This window comes from Moschus berezovskii, chromosome 6 (genome assembly GCF_049115385.1).
Source record: "Moschus berezovskii isolate FMDL1 chromosome 6, NW_MosBer_1.0, whole genome shotgun sequence".
NCBI classification, from domain to species: domain Eukaryota; kingdom Metazoa; phylum Chordata; class Mammalia; order Artiodactyla; family Moschidae; genus Moschus; species Moschus berezovskii.
The window spans coordinates 10,365,820-10,386,807 of NC_142465.1; the positions used below are offsets into that span (position 1 = coordinate 10,365,820).

The following is a 20,988-nucleotide window of genomic DNA, read 5'->3' on the forward strand; positions in this document are numbered from 1 at the left end:
GTAAAAAGTTTGGTTATTTCTCTGAAGGAAATGGGGAACTATGGGAGGCTTTAGATAAGACTATTGTTTTTTTGCAGGCTCACTCTGGAAGCAGGGTAAAAGAGGGCATGATGGATGCATGGAACAGGTGTCAGTACTGGAGGTAAGTCCATAGGGAGAGACAGGGAAGAAATGTAAGGCTCTTGAGTCAGAGTGTAGCATCCTTGCTGAGTGCTGGGCTCCTGAGAATGTATAAGGTCTAAGAGAAGGATTCATGTCTCCTGCCCACAAGGTGTTGATAATCTAGACTGACTAGATTCATTCCTTCTGACAATACATTCTACCAGCCCAATAGAGTGCCATCCCTGTTGATGGAGTATCTGTTACTATGAAGTGAAGTGAAGTTGCTCAGTCGTGTCCGACTCTTTGCTACCCCGTGGAGTATAGCCCACAAGGCTCCTCTGTCCGTGGGATTTTCCAGGCAAGAATACTGGAGTGGGTTGCCATTTCCTTCTCCAGGGGATCTTCCCAACCCAGGGATCGAACCCAGGTCTCCTGCATTGCAGGCAGATGCTTTAACCTCTGTTACTATGTGCAAGGGTAACTCTGTGAAATCCTCTTGATTGATTTGGACAAGACCACAGGGAGGCTCTCCTTGTTTTTTATTCCCCATTGTGGAACTATACCACAATGGCTGTTTACTATATATAAAGCAGTGAAAGGTAGTGGTGAGAATAGTGAAATAAATCGGATCATAATTTCCCTGGTACTCGTACATCCATGGTGGCATTAAACCATGTAATTTAGAAGCACATTCTGCCTGGGCTGTATGTTGGGAATAGCACAAATCTGAGCCTTATTTACAATAGCAGTGAGAGAACTGCCCATTGAAAACTGGTTTTCCGCTAGGCATTGAAGAGGGCCAGCCAGACTAAATGTTTCTTTCTGATAGACACATCCATCGCTGTAGAGAAAAGGTGCCGGCAGGAATGTAATTTGTCGGATAATGCTGGACCAGAGGTTGGATTCTACCTTCATGCGTATTCTCCACGGCTGGGAGGGAAGAGAAAAGGAGGTGCTTCACTAGCTGAGAGGAGGAGAAAAATAAAAATTATTTTTTTTCAAGATATTTGACAGCTGTATCTTCCCGCCACCACCTTCCTTCCAGACCCATGCGGCTCCGTTTAGAGTCTGACATGAAACGAGGAGTGACCCCCTCCATTTGTCTCTCGGTGCTTTCACTGAAAAAAGTCGCTGCACAAGGACGGAAACGAGCGCGGCTGAAAATAGGTGCATGACTTGTTGAGCATACAAATCGTTTCCCCGCTAGTCTCCCAGGGAGGGGAAAAAGAAAATCCCGCTGACTCTGCCTGCAGCCCGCGCTCTGCATTCGGGACGGGAGGCAGGGGCGGCCTCAGGCGCTCCCCCAGGCGTCCCCGCGGAAAACTTTCCTCGCCGGGCCGGCTCGGGCCGCCGGGCGGGGCAGGCGGCGGGCGCCGGGGCGCGGCTCCCGCGGGCCCCGACCTCGCGCCGCGCCTGTCTCTTTAAATCCCAGCGGCGCGGCCGGGAGACAGCGCCGCCCGGCGCCCAGGCCGGCAGGCGGCGGCTCGCTCGCGCTCCCGCTCCCGGCTGCGCGCCGCGCAGGGCTCGCTCGGGCCGCGGGCTGCTCGGCGGCGGCGGCGGCGCGGGGCGGGGAGGCGCGGCCCGGCCGAGCAGCGGAGGAAGAGCGAGCCGGGCCGGCAGAGGCGCCGCGCCCGCGCCCGGCGGCTCCCTTCGCGGGTGACGGCGATGTGCCTGGCTGCCGGCTCCCCCCCGCGCCCTCCTCCTTGAGACGATTTCCATAGTAACCCGATCAAGCGGCTCAGGATCGCAAACCTGCGGATCTCCGCGGCCCGCCGGCTTGACCCTGTCAGGTAACGCTCGGCTCTCGTCCTCTCCCCCGGCAAACGGCCGCGCTCCCTGCAAACTTCCTTTTGTGGACGATCGCCCAGCCCCACGCAGCCCGGGGTATTTGCAACAGCGTGCTCCTTCCAGGTGCCTTCCGCGGGTCTCCTCCCCTGCTGCTCCCCCCGGACCCACGAGCACCGTATTTGAATATATATATATATATAATACGCATATAATTTTTTCTTGGTCGCCCCCTCCCCGCCTCTCTTTGATTTCCCCATCTCTGCGCTCTCGCTGGCTTTTTCCCTGAGACGAGTGATGGGGGCGCGGGGAGAAGTCGGGGCGGGGGTGGGCGGCCAGCGCGGTCCAGGGAGTGGCGGGCTTGGGTGGCCGGGCTCCGGTGGGCTACTTTGGGCATTTGGGCGCTGGGTGCGCCGGGCAGGGGTCGCGGGGAGGGCTGTCAGCCCCAGGGCGGCAGTGCCGGGGAGCCCCGCGTCCCCAGACTGGCGAGCGGGGGACGCAGGCTTGGGGGGCGATGGAGCGCTTGGCTGGGTGGCTGGCGAGCGTCCATGCATCATAGCCCCCCTTCCTACTCCCCCGCCCCTCTCCGGGTTTCTCTCTCTTCCCCCGCTTCCCATTTCTTTCTTCCTTTTCTCACCGCTGGCTCCATTATCTTCCCTTCCTTATCTCTTTTCCCCCTCCTCTCCTTTTCCTCTTAAAAGAAAGGGGGCTGGTTTGTAACCTTTGGTTTTGCCAGTATGGGAAGAGTGGTGAAACCTGCAGCGTGGCCACCTCAACCTGGTCGTTTCCCGACTCGTCTTCACCCATCAACATATTTGTTTCCTGAGTCTATTGATCTCCCTTGATTCTGCAGAAATGCGTTCTGAGCTGGGCGTCTGTATGTCAGAATCAGAGTTCTGCAGCTCGCTTCCGTGCTCGCAGGAGGACGTGTATTGTAAGGACTGCTTATGTTTTAAATCCACATAAGCCATGGGTGTAAAGAAATCTATCTTAAAACAAAACAAAACAAAAACCTTAGTTTTATTCTAGAGGAACTTCCCTCTTAGACTGATAGACTCTTTCCCCTCTTTGATATTTAATTTTAGGAGAACCGAGAGACAGGTGTGTGTTTTTCTTCTCCCAGTTGATTAGGAACATGCAACTTCTATTACCTTAATTATCTCCTCTTTAAACCTCATTCAGTTTTGCGCTTCTTAGTCCCTACAATGAGTCGATAGAGCATAACTAAGGTTCAGAGGCTTGCTTCCAAAACTCCAGGCTGGGTAAGAAAACCAAGTAGGGGGCCAGAACATTGGGACCTGCCAAAGAATAGAAAAGGCATAGCAACTCTAGTGTAGAATACATAACTAGATTCAGACTTCAGTACTGAAGACATGAAAATACAATAAAATGAGATTTTTGCTTTTGGTTCTTAGCATGTGTATAACCATACTAGGTAGGTATAAGTTAAAACTTACTTAAAAAAAGAACCCCTATGTAGTATAGAACCCATTCAGCCTTGTTTATGTTGAAGTGATTTTCACCATGGTTTTATTTTTCTTTGAAACTTAAGATGTCTGTATCATGTGAAAACAAAGGGGGAAAAGAGGATGACTTCAATTTTTACCAGAAATAGGATTTATATGGATTTCCTTTGTTTCTCAAAAGATCTACTTGTTATGCTCTCAAGTTTTCCTGAGGTCAAAATATTTCAGGGGTGAAGACAATGTTAAGCAATGATTTTCCTCCACTGTTTCAGTGGTGTTGATAGTTTATACAGAAAAAGGTCTCAGTTTTTAGAGAGCCCCCCCTTGCCTCCTTTTCCTTTGTCTGCACATTTGTTTTTAAATTCAACTTTTAATATAGAATAAAGGATCTTGGAGCAGAGAATGTATCAGGAAGAAGAGGAACTACTGGTGTAATGGAAACTATACCGAAACCAAGAAAAGATAAATACTGCCACGCCACCTCACTGTGTCTTTGTTTTTAGCCAATTAAGAAGCTGCAGCTGTTTTAAATGGATTTTCCTCTGCTTAAATCTGTACCTAATGCCTTTCGGACCTGGGGTCGTATTTATGCAGTTCAGATGAATATTTACAAAAGACTTAAATCTTCTTGCCAGTGATAGCTGTAAAGCACGTTTTTCCCTACAACGTTTTCTTCTTCTAGTGAATGCTGATAGTGGTAATGGTCCTACGTGATTGTTTGCACCTGACTTCTGATTTTTGGCATTCTTTGGGTTGGGTGGGTTGCTCCTGACACATTTACAAGATTCTCCTAGGACGCTGCTTGGAGCTTGAATGTGCAATTAATTGTATGTACAATAAAATGTTCATTTTTTGTTGTTATTGTTCTTAGTTTAAGAGATGGAATGCCCTCCTGGACATTTAATGTTTTGATGTGATTGTGTGTGTGTATGTAAAGGATTTAATATAAAGCCTGTTCTGACTAAGCCTGTGTGATTTGAGGTTAAAAGGTATGTTAGTGACAAGACATAAATCACTCTCTTATTTATAGTACATTGATCCCAAAACTGTTTTCTCCTCCTTGTGGTTGCATATTTATATGGATCACTTAATGAAAGTTTGGGAATGTTATCTGTTTTATAATGGGAAAAACATCCCTCAAGTTTACTTACCTCAAGTCCCCATTTTCATCTCAAGGGATTAATAGATATTTTTGATCTGATATTTTAATAAGACTGTGTTGCTGAGCACTACTAATTACCAGGAATGTATTTTGTTAATTCTGACATTGGTATAAGACATCTCTCAAGTTTGTCTGGAGGGCTGCAAGTGACTCATCCTTGTAACCCATGGCAACAGGAAATGGTTTTCCTGGGTGGAAGCTGAAGTGTGGACCCATAGCCACACTTTGTCATCATTCAGGGACTTGATAGGAAAAGTGTGCTGCCTCCTTGGTTTGGACTGGCGTTACCTTTTTGACTTTAGTCAGAATAACAGTTCCCTGCTTTGCAATTCCCCTTAGCTCCTCATTCACTTGAATGTTCTAAAATTCTCAGAAAACAAGTGAGTTATAATTTTAATTTAAAAGTGTTTATAAAGAAGTGCATCTGACTTTGTGCATAGCTAGGATAATTAGGGTGAGAATAGCACCCAATCAAACATGAGAGGCATTGTCAACTTTAAAATGTTGAGAGTTGGGGAGGTGTGTTTGTAAATAGGAGCCAAGAGGCCAAGGTTATATTCTCCCTTCTCACTGTATCAGGGTACTTCTTGGAGTGGCTTCCTTGTTCACAGATGTCACTTAGCTTTGTTTTTCTTCCAGAAGAAAAATGGACATAGTGATCTTTTTCCTGTTTTTTGAATTCTCAAATATATGTGAATATGACATAATCATATACATACAAGTGTACATGTGTAGAAGCGGTGGATGCTAAAACACATACACACACACACATGCTCAGAGGCGACAGACAAGACTTACGTCTCAGGAAAGGAAGTATTTCCTTATACCATTGAGATATGTGTAATGATGCTGACTATTTCCTTCCATTCAGGAAAAGGCAAATACATTCCTCTCTGTTCTGTGGGTATGGGTAGTGAGAGCTCAGTGAGTAATCATGTAATTGAATATGCTGAATAATCCCAGCAGGTATCACCCTTTTTAGTTACATGAGTGCAAGTGAGGAATACATTTCTCTTTTTTTTTTAACCATTTAAGATCTTCTCCTCCCCTCCTCCATTTTGTAACAAAAAAGTAATTTTCTGTTAGGTTAAGTGGACCTCAGGGTGTGAAAAATCCCCTGAGCTTTCTGCTCAGTCTTCATTTTTTCCTCCCAAGTCTGACTGTCAACAGTAATATGTGATATGTGCCTCAGGTGGTGGCGTTTCCACAGGTCATCCTTCTCCTCTGGCCCAGATGAAGTCTTGAGTAACACAGATTCTGAATTCAGTGCATCACTCAACTTGGTTATGTAACTCAATGGTCTTTTTTTTTTTTCCTTTTTAAGCTCCAGGTCTTAATAATTATATCTGTTTACTATTGTATTTTTCCAAACATTATAATTTTTAAAATTAGCTTGGTCCCTGTAAGAATTTAAAAGCTGCTTTTCATTATACAGTGTTTGTACAGTGCTCCTCTTTTTGTTAATCTGTGCAACATTTTCATACGAGCGGTGGCAGTTGGGACCATTGCTGGTTGTGCTTCTTTGGTTAATGGGGACCTGGAGATATCAAGGTCTGGAAAAACCAGAGTTTTCTAGAAAGAAGATGGAAGTCAGCAATTTTGATAAGTGATAGAGAACAGTTCAGATATAGTCAAGAAGAGTTGAAAAAAAAGGTTCTATATTTTAAAATCTTTCTTTGTAGCTATTTATATGCAGAACTCATATCCAACTTTCAGTTTTTTTATTTCTACTGGGAAGCCCTGTCGAAATCTCTAGTCTTACTTGGCTTTTGGTAGGTTTGAAGGCATAGCATTGAGGAAGAAATGGTTCCTTTTACCTGCTTATGTTACAGTTACAAGCATGACCACAAAATCATACCGTTAGTTTTTTTCCCCAATCAAAAGAAACATTTATGTTGTTGAACTCCATCTTCAGTTAAGTTCAGTTCAGTCGCTCAGTCATGTCTGACTCATTGCGACCCCATGAATCACAGCACGCCACGCCTCCCTGTCCATCACAAACTCCCGGAGTTCACTCAAACTCATGTGGACAGAGTCGGTGATGCCATCCAGCCATCTCATTCTCTGTCGTCCCCTTCTCCTCCCGCCCTCAATCCTTCCCAGCATCAGAGTCTTTTCCAGTGAGTCAACTCTTCGCATGAGGTGGCCAAAGTATTGGAGTTTCAGCTTTAGCATCAGTCCTTCCAATGAACACCCAGGACTGATCTCCTTTAGACTGGACTGGTTGGATCTCCTTGCAGTCCAGGGGACTCTCAAGAGTCTTCTCCAGCACCACAGTTCACAAGCATCAATTCTTCGGCGATCAGCTTTCTTCACAGTCCAACTCTCACATCCATACATGACCACTGGAAAAACCATAGCCTTGACCAGACGGACCTTTGTTGGCAAAGTAATGTCTCTGCTTTTTAACATACTATCTAGGTTGGTCATAACTTTCCTTCCAAGGAGTAAGCGTCTTTTAATTTCATGGCTACAGTCAGCATCCGCAGTGATTTTGGAGCCCCAAAAAATAAAGTCTGACACTGTTCCACTGTTTCCCCATCTATTTCCCATGAAGTGATGGGACCAGATGCCGTGATCTTTGTTTTCTGAATGTTGAGCTTCAAGCCAACCTTTTCACTCTCCTCTTTCACTTTCATCAAGAGGCTCTTTAGTCCTTTGCTTTCTGACATAAGTGTGGTGTCATCTGCATATATGAGATTATTGATGTTTCACCCAGCAATCTTGATTCTAACTTGTACTTCATCCAGTCCAGCATTTCTCATGATGTACTCTGCATATAAGTTAAATAAGCAAGGTGACAATATACAGCCTGGACATACTCCTTTTCCTATATGGAACCAGTCTGTTGTTCCATGTCCAGTTATAATTGTTGCTTCCTGACCTGCATACAGATTTCTGAGGAGGCAGGTCAGGTGGTCTGGTATTCCCATCTCTTTCAGAATTTTCCACAGTTTATTGTGATCCACATACCATCTTAGGCCACCTTATTAAAATGGAATCAGACACCATGGCTGCCTGAGTATACTGATGCATTTGAAGGCAGTATTGCACAGCGCTTAAAGATGTAGCTTCTTGAGTAGACTGCATTGGGATTTGAATCCCAGCTCTGGCACTTACTATGTAGGTTACTTTCGCTACTTTTCCTAATCTGAGTCTTAGTTTCCTTCTCTGTAAAACAATTGTTGAAGGATTTCTGTAAAGACTAACTGGAAGAGGGTGTTGCTAATAATCCCGAGGACTGCTTCTGACATGTAGCACACATTGTTCCATTTTGACAACAGCGTTATCAGAAGTCCAGTTCTTTTTCTGTTGAAGTTTTTCCTTCTGAGTCTGAATGTGCTGTGTAATATTTGTCCATATAAGGGCTATGCCCTTTTCCTGCTCCCCCCACCCCACCCCGCCCCAACCTCCCACCTTAGCTTTTCCTGACAATTTCAAGATGAAAATAATGACCAGGTGCCTGGGTGATAAGAATACATTTATTTGGGAGGGTTTCATTCTCCTTTTTTCCAGAAAAGCTTATTTTATTTTCAGTATCAACATTATCCATGGACTTTTTTAAAATTCACAAATTGAAACTTGAAATCAGGATTAGCTCCAGTAGTACTATATTACATCAGCTTAGAAAACTGACAAACATAAAACTGATGTTATGCTTCAGTTTTACAGTGGTGTTTGCTCACAAGCCACACCTGCCTCTTATCACCCTAATGTAATCATAAAGATACAAACTTTTGCTAAAGAAGGTTGCTGAATAATCTTTTTTGTATGAAGTCACTTGAAGTCTCATTGATGAGAAAATGTTGTTTAAAGATTTGTTTCATCCTGCTTTTTTTCCTTTGTGAGCTCCAGTATTCAAAGAGCTGAATTGAGTAGGTCAATTTCTTTACATATTGAGAGGTGGTTCTCATCTGCAAAGTGAATGTATTGGGTTAGTATACCTCTTTTTTTCAAAACTTTCCATAATGAAAAAAAAAATAAAAACCAAAGTAGAAAAGACAGTACAATGGATTTCCAAGGACCCATTGTTCAACTGCAACAAATTAGGTAACAACCTCTTAAGATCCTTCCTAGTTCTGTGATTCTCTGACCTTGGAAATTCTGATTCCCTTTGGTTTTGAGAATCCAGAATATCTGTTTTTAAATAATATTGACCCTATTGTCAGGAATATTGATACTAAAGTGATAGGGTTATTATAGCACTGAGAATTTAATGGCAGGTGAACAAAATGATACATAAGCAATGTGTTGGGATTAGTTTGGTTCAATAGACATTTATTAAATGTCTCCCTCAAAGAAGTTATGGCTTCCCACGTGGCCTGGTGGTAGGAAATCCACCTGCCAATGCAGAAGACGCAGGAGATACGGTTCCATCCCTGGGTTGGGGAGATCCCCAGGAGGAGGAAATGGCAACCCACTCCAGTATTCTAGCCTGGAAAATTCCAAGGACAGAGGAGTCTGGCAGGCTACAATCCATGGGGTCGCAGAGTCATACATTACTGAGCATAGACTCAAAGATGTTATCCTGTAGGATTGATCCCATATTACCATATTTAAGATGAAATTCCCTGGTGGTCCAGTGGATAAGTGTCTGTGCTTTCACTGCCGAGGGCCCATGATCAGTCTTCCTGGTTGGGGAACCTAAGATCCTACAAGCCATGCAGTGTGGTGAAGAAATTTTTTTTTTTAAATAAATTGGGCTATAATAAACAGTTCTAAAACTGTACTGAACATTGTCTTTCATTTGGAAGCTTATCTTAGGGTAGTAAAAACCAGCTTCCAAGATGGTCCCCAGTGATTCTTGACTTTGGCTATTCATTCTCTTGTTACTTTCCCACATTTACAGGGTGTTTCTCTGTGACCAGTGAAATATGGCAGATATGATAGTGTGTGACTTGTGTGGCTATGTTGTAAAAGACATTGCCCCTTGTGCCTGGCTCTCTTGGACGACTCATTCTGGGAGATCCTGGCTGCCCTGTTGTGAGGATACTCAAGCTGACCATAGAGGTTCCTGTGGCAAGGCAAGGAGGCCTTCTGCTGCCAGCCAGCACTGCTTTACCAACCACATGGAGCATCAGCCTTGGAAGAGGGTGTTTTTAGCCCCCGTAAAAGTCTTCAGATGACTTCTTCAGATGGCAGTCGCCATCCTTGGTAACAGACTAATTGTATCCTTTTGAGAGACCACAAGCCAGAACCACCTAGCTTGGCCACTTCTGAATTCATAACCCATAGGAACTGCATGAGTTATTAAATGTTTGAAACTGCCAAATTTTGGAGTAATTTGTTATGCAGCAACACTATAAAAACCTTAAACTGCCTCAAGATTGTTAGTATATAAATAGTTATGATTGTTCTAACTAGGTAGAAGTGTTAGTATATAAGATTGTTAGTATATAAATAGTTATGATTCTTCTAACTAGGTAGAAGCATCAGTAGAATTCTAGCTGTGAGACTGCTGTTTAAATCTGCATTTAGCACAGTGAATTTCTGGCATCCTAGACACGACTGAAGTGACTTAGCAGCAGCAGCAGCAGCTTCCTTTTAAACTTTTAACTCCTCAGAATGAATCTTCTGTGGACATTATCCATAATTAAATGAGGGCAGAAGGCATGGTGTCTCTTCTTTCATTAATTGCTTACCTGGAACCTAATCTCAGCACTTCCATTTGGCAATGGATCTGTTTAAGAGGGTGGGACTGGAAGTTGAGGGCTGGGACGTGCTTTAGCTGATGCTCAGGTAAACTTTGAGCTAGTGTTGTAGTTTACTTGCAGTGTGTGTGTGCTCAATTGTGTCTGCTCTTTGTGACACAGTGGACTATAGCCTGCCAGGCTCCTCTGTCCATGGGATTTTCCTGGCAAGAATACTGGAGTTGGTTGCATTTCCTTCTCCACGGGACCTTTCCAACCTGGGGATTGAACCCATGTCTCCTGCTCTGGCAGGCAGATTCTGTACCACCAAGCCACCTGAGATGCCCCAGTTTATGTTCAGGTTATCCCCCAGAGAGTTCCCCCGACCCTCGGACACACAGGAAGACATTCAAAATTTTGGCTTTCATTGCCATAGAAGTTTTCTTTTGTTATCTTATGAACCAGGCAAGATTAAAGTGCCTCAAATAAAATATGCCCCAATGAGGCCCTGGTGATGTTCCCTAATGTAGCCATTCTTCATGAATTTGTCTGCACTTCTGGTCTTTTGTGAATATTGTTAGACTCAGACAGTAAAGCATCTGTCTGCAATGCGGGATACCCAGGTTCGATCCCTGGGTCAGGAAGATCCCCTGGAGAAGGAAACGCAACCCACTCCACTACTCTTGGCTGGAAAATTCCATGGATGGAGGAGCCTGGTGGACTATAGTCCATGGGGTTACAAAGAGTCGGATATGACTGAGCAGCTTCATTTCCCTCCTTAAGCATGCTTCTGGGTTGTACATATCAAACTTTTTTCTCATAAGTTTAAGGGAATCTAAAAATTGTATATTATTAGAGGTATAAATGGCTTCCCTGGTGGCTCAGAGGTTAAAGTGTCTGCCTCCAATGTGGGAGACCTGGGTTCGATCCCTGGGTTGGGAAGATCCCTGGAGAAGAAAATGGCAACCCACTCCAGTACTCTTGCCTGGAGAATCCTACGGACGGAGGAGCCTGGTAGGCTATAGTCCAGGGGGTCACAAAGAGTCGGACATGACTGACTGACTAAGCACGAAGCACATAGGTATAAAACATTCTGTATAACTATGACATTTTGGTACATACAAAATGACGTGATATAGAAAATCAAAAAAAGACCATAACCTCACTTTTTACTTCATGGATCTGGTTAATGCTATCTACATAAATTATCATCCCATAAAAATTTAAAGGGTGACTGAATCGGAGACCTGGGTTCAATCCTTGGATTGGGGAGATCCCCTGGAGAAGGAATGGCACCCCGCTCCAGTGTTCTTGCCTGGAGAATTCCATGGACAGAAGAGCCTGGTGGGCTACAGTCTGTGGGGTCACAAAGAGTTGGACACGGTTGAGGGACTAACACACATAGAAGTAGATTTAGGCACTTGGAGAACACTAAGCAGTAAGGTTTTCGAGGCTTTATATTGGCGTGAACATTATTTTCTTAAATAAGCTATTAGTCTTATGCTTTGGAGCTTAAGGTTTTAGTATATTTACTTTTTAATTTGTCGGGTAGGGTTACTAATAGGATTCTTTTGCCTCTGAGAATGTTTTCAGATCCAAGTTTATCTCAGTATAAAACAGTGATGGTGTTCACTGACCTGTACCAATATCATGCTCTCTGGGAATTGAAATTGATTTTTTTTTGGTCCTTGGTATGTGCATTTGCTGTTTGAACAAGCATCGCCTGGGATGGCTTAGGAAAACCACTAAGTAGATGTTCAGAAATTAGTTTTCAAGACATCACAAATGAGTTGCATCACAAGCCTCAGGAGAAAAATAATGAAGTCACTTAGCTCTTCTTGATATTTTTATGTTTGAGCACAGTGTGTGATAAGAACTACCTTTAGAACTGAGGATAAGCAACATGTCTGGTTTTTCTGTTCTTTTTGAAAATGTAGAAATTAAACTACTATTCATTGTCAGTGAAAAGGCTATATGGCAGATGTGTGTAGAGTCTGGGAGTGTTTTCATAAATGTCTTCTGCTAAGCAGGTTTTTGTTTTTGTTGGATAATGTGACTCATCTTATGTGCTTATTTTATGTTCTTTGCACACTTGATGTGGCTTTAATTTACCCTATAAAGTAAGCATGATTTTTAAGAGAAAGTTTTAGGTATATATTAATTACTTTCTGTACTGTGATGAGGATAACAGGGGTACAGAAATGAATAATACAAAGTCCTTGCCCTAGAGGAAGTTGGGATGTGCTTAATTAATTTAAATTTTTTTCAGAGTATTTAGCTGCTATTTTATGGTGGACTTTACAAGTTAGGGTTAGACTGCATTCAACACAAAATCCAGTTAAATTATGTTGCCACAATGGAGAGTTACCCTGAGTTCTACACTGTTAATGAATGCTAATACTCTTTTGAAGGTCTCCTGTGTATGGCCTCAATGACCACAAAGGCCTTTCTGCCTTCAGCAGATAAACTCTCAATAATGTCACAGGAAGTTGCATTAGAAATTCTGCAGTTACCTATTTTTTAACTGACTAGCTAGTCATGTCTGTTCAGTGTATTCCCTATAGGGCAAATGTCTGTATCATACTTGGGAGATATATATATATATAAAATATATATGCCAGAATGGAAATACATCTTATGAATGTTGAAGTAAATTTTCTGATATTTGTGCTTGCTAATTGCATGTTTTAAGAATTGAGGTGGGGATTAGATAGTATGTTAGAATCTCAGACATACCTGAAGCTTATCTATCAATTACCTTTGTCCCTGTGCAGGGCCCCCAGGGAAGATAAATGCAGGCAATAGCAGCCAAAAGGTAATCAGAATACCACTTTATTAATTGCTTGAGCTGGGGCCAATTACCCCTGATGCAGGGCTCTTTGGAAAGAAGTGGTTTGGAGCACATACTGTTGGCTTGAGTCCAAATATATATGTATTTAGTCTTGATATGCTCTGGTTTAGCCATAGTTTGGGAAGGAGGTCAGGAAGAGAAAGAAATGATCATGTCCCAAGAGGGGTCCTAATTTCAACTTAAAAACCATATAAAAGTAGGAAGTAGAAAGAGAGAGGGGCTAGATCTTGGTTTTGTTGTCTTTAAAGCGTGGTGACCTGCTCACTCATAATTAAACTCCAGTCATTATTTTTTTGTCTGACCTACTAGAAGAGCAATTCCTTTCTCTGAAAGGGGTGGACAGAGGAGTTCCTGATGAGGAGGGAGAGATCCAAGTGGACAGATTCATCATAGTACGGGTCACAGTCACTTATCTGAAAGCCTAGGAAAAAGAAATATTTCAGAATTTGCACTGTGTCATGTTTTAGAAAGACAGGAGTGTATGTGTGTGTCTGTGTATATGTGTATATATCATGTAACAAACACAGTGTGACCTGTGACAGCTTCTCTTGACGTAACATGACTATTTCTATAAGAAAATCCTTGAATATTCAGAATAAGTAGCGTAGTGGACAGAATAATGCCCCTTCCTAAAATGTCCACGTTCTAATCCCCAGAACCCGTGAATACATCACCTTTCATGGCTGAAGAGGAGTTGAAATTTGTGATTAAGGTTTAAGGACTGCGAGATAAGGCTATGATGTTGGATGGTCTGCATGGGCCCTGTGTAATCACAAGGGTCCTTGAAAGCAGGGGACCTTGCCCAGCTGTGGTGGGAGGAGGAGGTGTGATGGAAACAGAAGATGCGACCTGGCTGCCTTCGAAAGTGGAGGAAAGGGGCTGGGGTGAAAAAAGGCAGTGGCCCCTAGAAGTCCGCAAACACCAGGAAACAGACTGTCACCTCGAGCCTCCAGACAGGAACGCCATCCTGCTGACACTCTGGTTTTCGTTGGTGAGCCCACTGTTGCGCCTCTGCACTCCAGAACTGTAAGACAGAAAAATTTTTTTAAGCTACTACATTTGTGGTGACTTATTACAGCAGTGGTACAAAACTAATACAAGCTTCCCTGGAGGCTCAGATGGTAAAGAATCTGCCTGCAATGCAGGAGACCTAGGTTTGATCCCTGGGTTGGGGAGATCCTCTGGAGAAGGGTATGGCTACCTACTCCAGTACTCTTGCCTGGAGAATCCCATGGACAGAGGAGCGTGGCGGGCCACAGTCCATGGGGTCGCAAAGAGTCGGACACAGCTGAGCGACACTAACAGGGATGCAGTGAGATAATGACTATGACCTGATTTTACTTCAGGTCCAGTTATGCGAAACCTTTGGATTTGCAGAGCTTTTTAGATTGTGAACTGCACTTAGGAATTGTGAGCCTGTAAAAGAAACTGAAAATCTTGGTGTTTTAACTGGATGACCTTATGGTGTTTAAATTAATCATAGGATGAAGAGTTCTTAGGAGGAAAGCCTTTTAGTTATCATCTGAATACTTGAGTCTCTGGTGATTTCTTTGTATGCAATGTCCATTGCCTCTATGGACCTTACACTGGTTGATGATGGCTCTGGCCAACTCGCCCCTGTGGCTCTCGGTTCACCTTGATTTAGATTAAAATACCGGAGTGGGTTGCCATTTCCTTCTCCAGGGGATCTTCCCGACCCAGGGATCGAACCCAGGTCTCCCGCATTACAGGCAGACGCTTTAACCTCTGAGCCACCGGGGAAGCCGAGTATATATGGAGGGACTCAAATTCTGAAGTACGTGTAAATGTTCATGGTCCTTGATGATGATATTTATTATCGGGCAGTTGCCTCCTGTCCCTCCTTGTAGTGGGGTTGGAGGGCAAGACATACTGCAGGATGATTTTGTGAATGTGGCAGTGGGTTGCTTCTTCCTTCTGGCTCTGAGAAATCCATCCCCTACATTATAAGTCTCTAGTGTTGGAGAAGGAAATGGCAACCCACTCCAGTGTTCTTGCCTGGAGAATCCCAGGGATGGGGGAGCCTGGTGGGCTTCCGTCTATGGGGTCACACAGAGTCGGACACGACTGAAGTGACTTAGCAGCAGCAGCAGCAGTGTTGGTGTGGCTCCAAGGGACATGGCATCTGGGATGAGTGTCTCAGCACAGAAAGGCTGCAGTCCTTGGGCTCATCCACGGACCCACATTCTCAACCATTTAATTACATTAAGCGAGCAAGAAATGTCCATCTTCTGTCCCTTCCCATAGCAGAATCCAGGGCAAAGTCTATGTATTTTTAAATTTTCCCAGAAAATAACCTGCAAAGTATAAAGCATACTTTAGAATACAAGGCAGCAATTCGCGCTCAAGAGGCAATATTTGTTTTATTTTGTTGTGAGGCTGTGTCCTTGTAGTAGATGCCATGATTCTGGAATGACTGTAGTTGTCTGATACATGTTTGAAGGTTATACTATGGTGAAATGTTTCAGCATGATGATGCTAGCTCTGATTCAAATTAAAATGCTAACATCTAGCATGCACCGTACACTGTCCTTGATCTGAAAGTGAAACTTCAGGAACATCAATTTCCCTGTTGATTCCTTTGCTCATGTGCTGGGAGAGTGAGCGTTGCTTTGCCTGGTCCTGGGTGGTGTGGGTGTGTGGTTGTGTTACTGTTTTTCTTTTTTCTTCTAGAAAATCGCTAGATTTTAAGCTGTGGTTTATGACCAAATATGTGACTTCAAATGTTTTTTTTCTCACTGAAGACTATGTCTCCTCTTTGTCCCCACAAGCACATCACCCTTACCCATAACACAACCCTTTTCTTCCCCAACATTTTCAGTAGGATACATCTGAAATCTAAGCTTCTGATGAAAGTGATTGTGAATCAAATACAACCTTACAACATACCCTAGACAAGAGATTGTGTTGAGACTTCATGTCTATGTCATCAAGAACAAGATGGCTAGTTGTGTAAAGTTTTGTGCCCAAATGAAGATCTAGAATATTGGGAATTCCGGAGAGAAATTTTATTTGAAATCTGTCTTAAAATTTAGCAGTGATATATAATCATAAATTGGTTTTCAAGCTTATAGACTCTACTGAATTTACTATAGTTTCAGAACCTAGGGAATGTGTTATTCTTCACACCACAATGTATTAGGCTCTGGGCTGTGTTCTAGGTTGTAAGTGGCTTGAAAAAGGATCTAGACTTTGCCCTTAATGAGTTTATGCTCAGTAGGTAAGGTAAGCCTTGTGCAAAGGAAGAGGTAGGTGGCTAGTTCTCTGGACAATTAACATGTGTCCGTGCAGAAAAGCAGATAAAGGAGGGAGGGAGGCTTCTTCCAGATGGGAAAATACAGTGTGCTTGATGGAGGAAGTGTCGTTTGAACCATGAAGGTTAGGAAACCATTCATGCAAAATTTAGTCCATACCATTGCATATGGGCCTCCAGGACCTCGCTCTGCTGCCTCTTGCCCCCTTCAACTTCCCCTCCAGCCACACTGAGCTGTTCATAGCGTCCTCAAGCGCCATGCCCTTCACACTGTGGACCTCTGCTAACATGTCTGGTTGCTGTACAATGAGAGGTCCATGTTGAGGTTTTTTTTTTTAACTCCTCTTAAGACATAGACATGACTTTCTGTAAATAACATCTTCCTGGTTGTTTAGTCTTGCCATCCACAAGGTCCCGGAATTCCCGAGCTTATATGTAGGTGATGTTGTTCAACTCCAATAATGCCACTTACACCATCTTTACTTGTATGTTGAAGCATGCACTCTGCTGAAGGGATGACAGAGGAAATAGTTGTTCTTAGGGATCGCACTGCTGGAGAGACGAACAGACAGTTTCAATGTGAAACTTCCACAGCCGTACTAGACGTGTGACGAGGATGCCGGGGCAAGCAGGAGTGGGGATGACCGTTCGGCCTTCTGGCGGGGCCTCGGGGATGAGTGCCCCGAGAGGAGAGGCTCGAAGTGAGTCATGAAAGATGAGTGGGAGCCTGCCAGATGGACACAATGGAGGAGGATGTTTTGGGATGTGACTCTGCAAGTGTACAAAGACATAAGGGAACATCAAAAGTTAGAGTGCAGTCAGTCCCCACCAGCACAGTATGTGTTGGGGATGGGTGCATCGTGATGAAGCTGGAAGGGCAGGCAGCTGAGAGAGTGTATACATTCTAGATCAAGGAGTTAGTACTTTATTCTGCAAGTATCAGTTGTGGAAGGATGTTAAACAGGGGAGCCTTATGTCTGATTCCCTTCGAAAGCAGCTACCAGGATTATATTATCTTAATAAAAAAATTGTTCAGTGCAGAAGCAACAAAGGAAAGTGAAGTCCCTCAGTCGTGTCTGACTCTTCGTGACCCCGTGGACTGCAGCCTCCCAGGCTCCTCCGTTCGTTGGATTTTCCAGGCAAGAATACTGAAGTAGGTTGCCACTTCCTTCTCCAGGAGATCTTCCCAACTCAGGGATTGAACCCAGGTCTCCCGCAATGCAGGTGGACGCTTTACCCTCTAAGCCACCAGGGAAGCCCTACCATGTGTCAATACCATGTGTCAACTAAGAGTTGAGGCTTCACAATGTGCTGACACTTCTTATAGGTTGTATGAGTGTGGGCAAATTATGTAGCTTCTCTGCCTCTCAGTTTCTTTATCTGCTTAGTGGGCGTGATAATACCCCTGTTGCAGATGTGAGAATTAGGTGTGTTATTGTTGCTAAAGAACCCAACGATTATACTAAGTACACAATGATTAAGTGTACATTTACTATGCATTTTGATTTTATTAAGAATAAAGACTAGATGTCCAGCAAGAACTTAGTGTGAAAACTGAAAGGGTCCTTAAAGGTCAGTTGCAGCATGTATTGTGCTGTGTGCTAAGTTGCTTCAGTCGTGTCCCACTCTTTGCGACCCCGTGGACTGTAGCCCGCCAGGCTCCTCTGTCCATGGGATTCTCCAGGCAAGAATACTGGAGTGGGTTACCATTTCCTTCTCCAGGGGATCATCTTTCCAACCCAGGAATTGAACCCACCTCTCTTAAGCCTTTTGCATTGGCAGGCAGGTTCTTTACCACTGTGCCACCTGGGAAGGCCATTTCAAGTTTATAATGAAAGCCGAAAGCCATAGGCTGAATGTTACATGTGTCTTGAAATCTGAGATGGTCCTGTTCACCTGCCTGAAGAAGGGTCTTTAGAAAATGAGATGTGGTAGGAAGCAAAAATGAGGCAATCTGAGGCAAATCGCATGCGTGGGGCCTTGACTGGGATTAGCCACATTTGGGTGAGGCTTTGGAAATCTCACCCCATAGTCAGGAGTATTGTGTTGCGTTATCAGGAAAGGTGGCGTCAGAACAGAACACAGGGAATGCTGGAGATTGAAAGAGCTGCCCCTGCTGTGACTCAGTTGGTCCAGAGAAATGTGAGCGGAAGCTAGGGCACCAAAATGATGTAGGGTTTGGCATGGCTTCTGCTGGCCTGGCCGAGCAATTATCAGTGAAATGTGGATAACCACAGAAACGTGTGTTTGAATGGTCACTTGAAACTCTCTCACATATCCTTAGGTATCACAGTTCAGCTGATAGTAACCACTTACATGTAATAAAGCTTTCTCAGAAGAGAATGAGACAGATTAATGCTTCAGCTGGTGAGTGTACTGGTGTATGTAGTATCAGCACACAGCATTTCACAAACACAAGCATTCTAACAATTGAACTGTATACCAAGACATATTACATAGATCATTGGGCTTTCTGTTAGTGAAAAAATCAAATGTCTTTATAAGAGGGAAAGATGGACTCAGACTTCCTAGCATTTTATTAATTGATAATCACACTTTCTTGGCTGTTTTGGAAAGTGTTTTTGCCTCCCTTTTACTGTAGCAAGATTTTAAGGTAATAACCATGATAATTTTTCTAATGTGGGGTGTGACTTATTTTTCTAACTGGAAGATAATCATGTTAAAATGTTGTGTTTCTGCTGTACCTCCAAGTGAGTCAGCCACACGTGTACATGTATTTCTTCGCTCCTGACCCTCCCGCTTCTCCTCTCCCGCCTCTGAGCCATCACAGAGCTCTGGGCTGAGCTGCTGTCTTGCACATGGTAGTGTGTATGTGTCTCTTTCCCTCTCCTGCAAACAGGCTCATCACTACCGTTTTTCTGGGATCCACATATATGTATTAATATATGATATTTGCTTTTCTGGGAGTAGTTTTATTTCACTGACTTTCCAGGGAAAATTGATGTCCCTAGTTCATCAGGTTAAACAGCAGGAGTTTTAAATATTTGTCACTTCTCATAAAATCTGTCGCAGGTGATACAAAGATGAAGTCAGACCTTGGTCCTTCTTGCTGAGCAGTTACTATGAGTGAATGATGAATAATTGTTACTCTGCCAGTCACGTGAATCACGAGTTCCAATGGAAGGCACAGTCTGGAGAAGTCTTTTAATGATGAGTTGGTGCCGCTAATGAAGGAAGTGGTTGGTAAATTGCAGATCCAAGCCCTTGAAAATTAACCTCTAGCACATGTTATTAGTTTCATTTTTTTGCTTACAGTTTAATTTTTTGGGTAAAGCAGTTTATTGTCCTCTAAAAGATACTTAAAACAGAAAAATGGCTTCTTTCGTGGTGCTTCCCTCTCCCCCCAAACAATTTCCCAGTGTCTGTATCATGGCTGCTCTCCTCATTTGCATTGTGAACCCACTGTTAGGGCTCTTGTTAGGAACCTGTATGGATTTATTTGTAGAGGAGGACACGTTGAATTGGCCCTCAGGATTAAATGAATTCCATGAATCAGAAGGATGACCTTGTAGACAGAACTTCATTATTTGTCTTCCCTGCTTTCTGTGTAATGGATTTTGTTGTATGCTTCATATTCAGTCTTGTGTGTGTGCGTGTGTGTTTTACGTTGAAAGAATAGATCGAAATTCAGCACCCTGACAGTGGACAATAAATTGACTGAGTTCTAATTGTGAAGACTGTAGCACTGCATTTTATTTTTCCTTCTGTCATGCTCAGCAAATAATCCCATTTACATTTCAGCCTCCAAACACGCCTGTGTCTTTGGGCATCATGGGAATACCATGTGGGCAAATGGGGTTACGGTTAGAATCCTAGTTATATGGATTTTATTTCTTGTGTGTGTCGCCAAGTAGTGTAGAGTCTGCTTTTACACAGGTATTAAAGCTTAGCTGGAGCGAGAGAGAAGAAAACGGGATGAAAGCACTGGACTGCCAGGGTCTGTTTTTACTGGAGAACACAGTTCATAGCTGGCTGCTGCAGGGGCGTGCGGCTTTGGAAGATGCAAAATGATCTAACCAAATGGTAAAGCTTTAACAATTTACTGCTAATTGATTGACTTTATGTAGAAGGAGGTGCAGTTACATGCTCTTACAGCCTACTGTCTTTTATTTGTTTTTTTGCTCAGTTTGTGTGACTTCTTAACCAGATTCATTCACTGCCTCTTCAGAGTCGTTCTATTCTGTACAAGGCCTGATTGATTTGACCAAGGGCTGAGTCTCCATGATAGCTAACTGTGATGATGGGGGATAAATTAAAATAGCCTGTGGCCAGGATCAGCCATCTCCAAGAGGTAATAGAAGAGTCCTTGAGGCCTGGCTACAGAGTGCTCAAATTCTATTTTCTACTTTGGTTAAAAACTAGTATAAAATGGTATCATTTAAAGTACGTGGGATACAATAAGTCATTTCCTCTCTACAAACTGTTTATGGGAAATCTCTAGGAAGTCCTTTTGCTTTATTCTGAAGTACTTTAGCATATGATGTTTTTAAATTTGGATGGCACGTGGTACATATATTTGGTTCAGTGTACAGGTAGCTAAACTGAGGCTTGGAATAAAGTGCAGTGGTTTATTCAAATTCAGAACAGTGACTGGTGATAGAGTAGAATTAGAACCCAGCTCAGCTAGTGTAGAGTTTTGAATTGGCATCTGTAATTAATCAGGAAAGGCATGTAGTTGCTAAGGCAGTGGGTAGGGATGC

The 20,988-nt window shown here is 43.4% G+C and overlaps 1 protein-coding gene across 5 annotated transcripts in view; it reads left to right on the forward strand.

Moving 5' to 3' along the window:
- Nucleotides 1-1,760: 1,760 nt before the first annotated feature.
- Nucleotides 1,761-20,988, forward strand: part of NAV3 (neuron navigator 3) — a 915,819-nt gene continuing 896,591 nt past the window's right edge. For all 5 annotated transcript variants that reach the window (XM_055394051.2, XM_088836813.1, XM_088836814.1 and 2 more), the window contains exon 1: nt 1,761-1,892. The gene's annotated coding sequence lies outside the window, so the exon portion shown is untranslated. The remainder of the gene's footprint in view (nt 1,893-20,988) is intronic.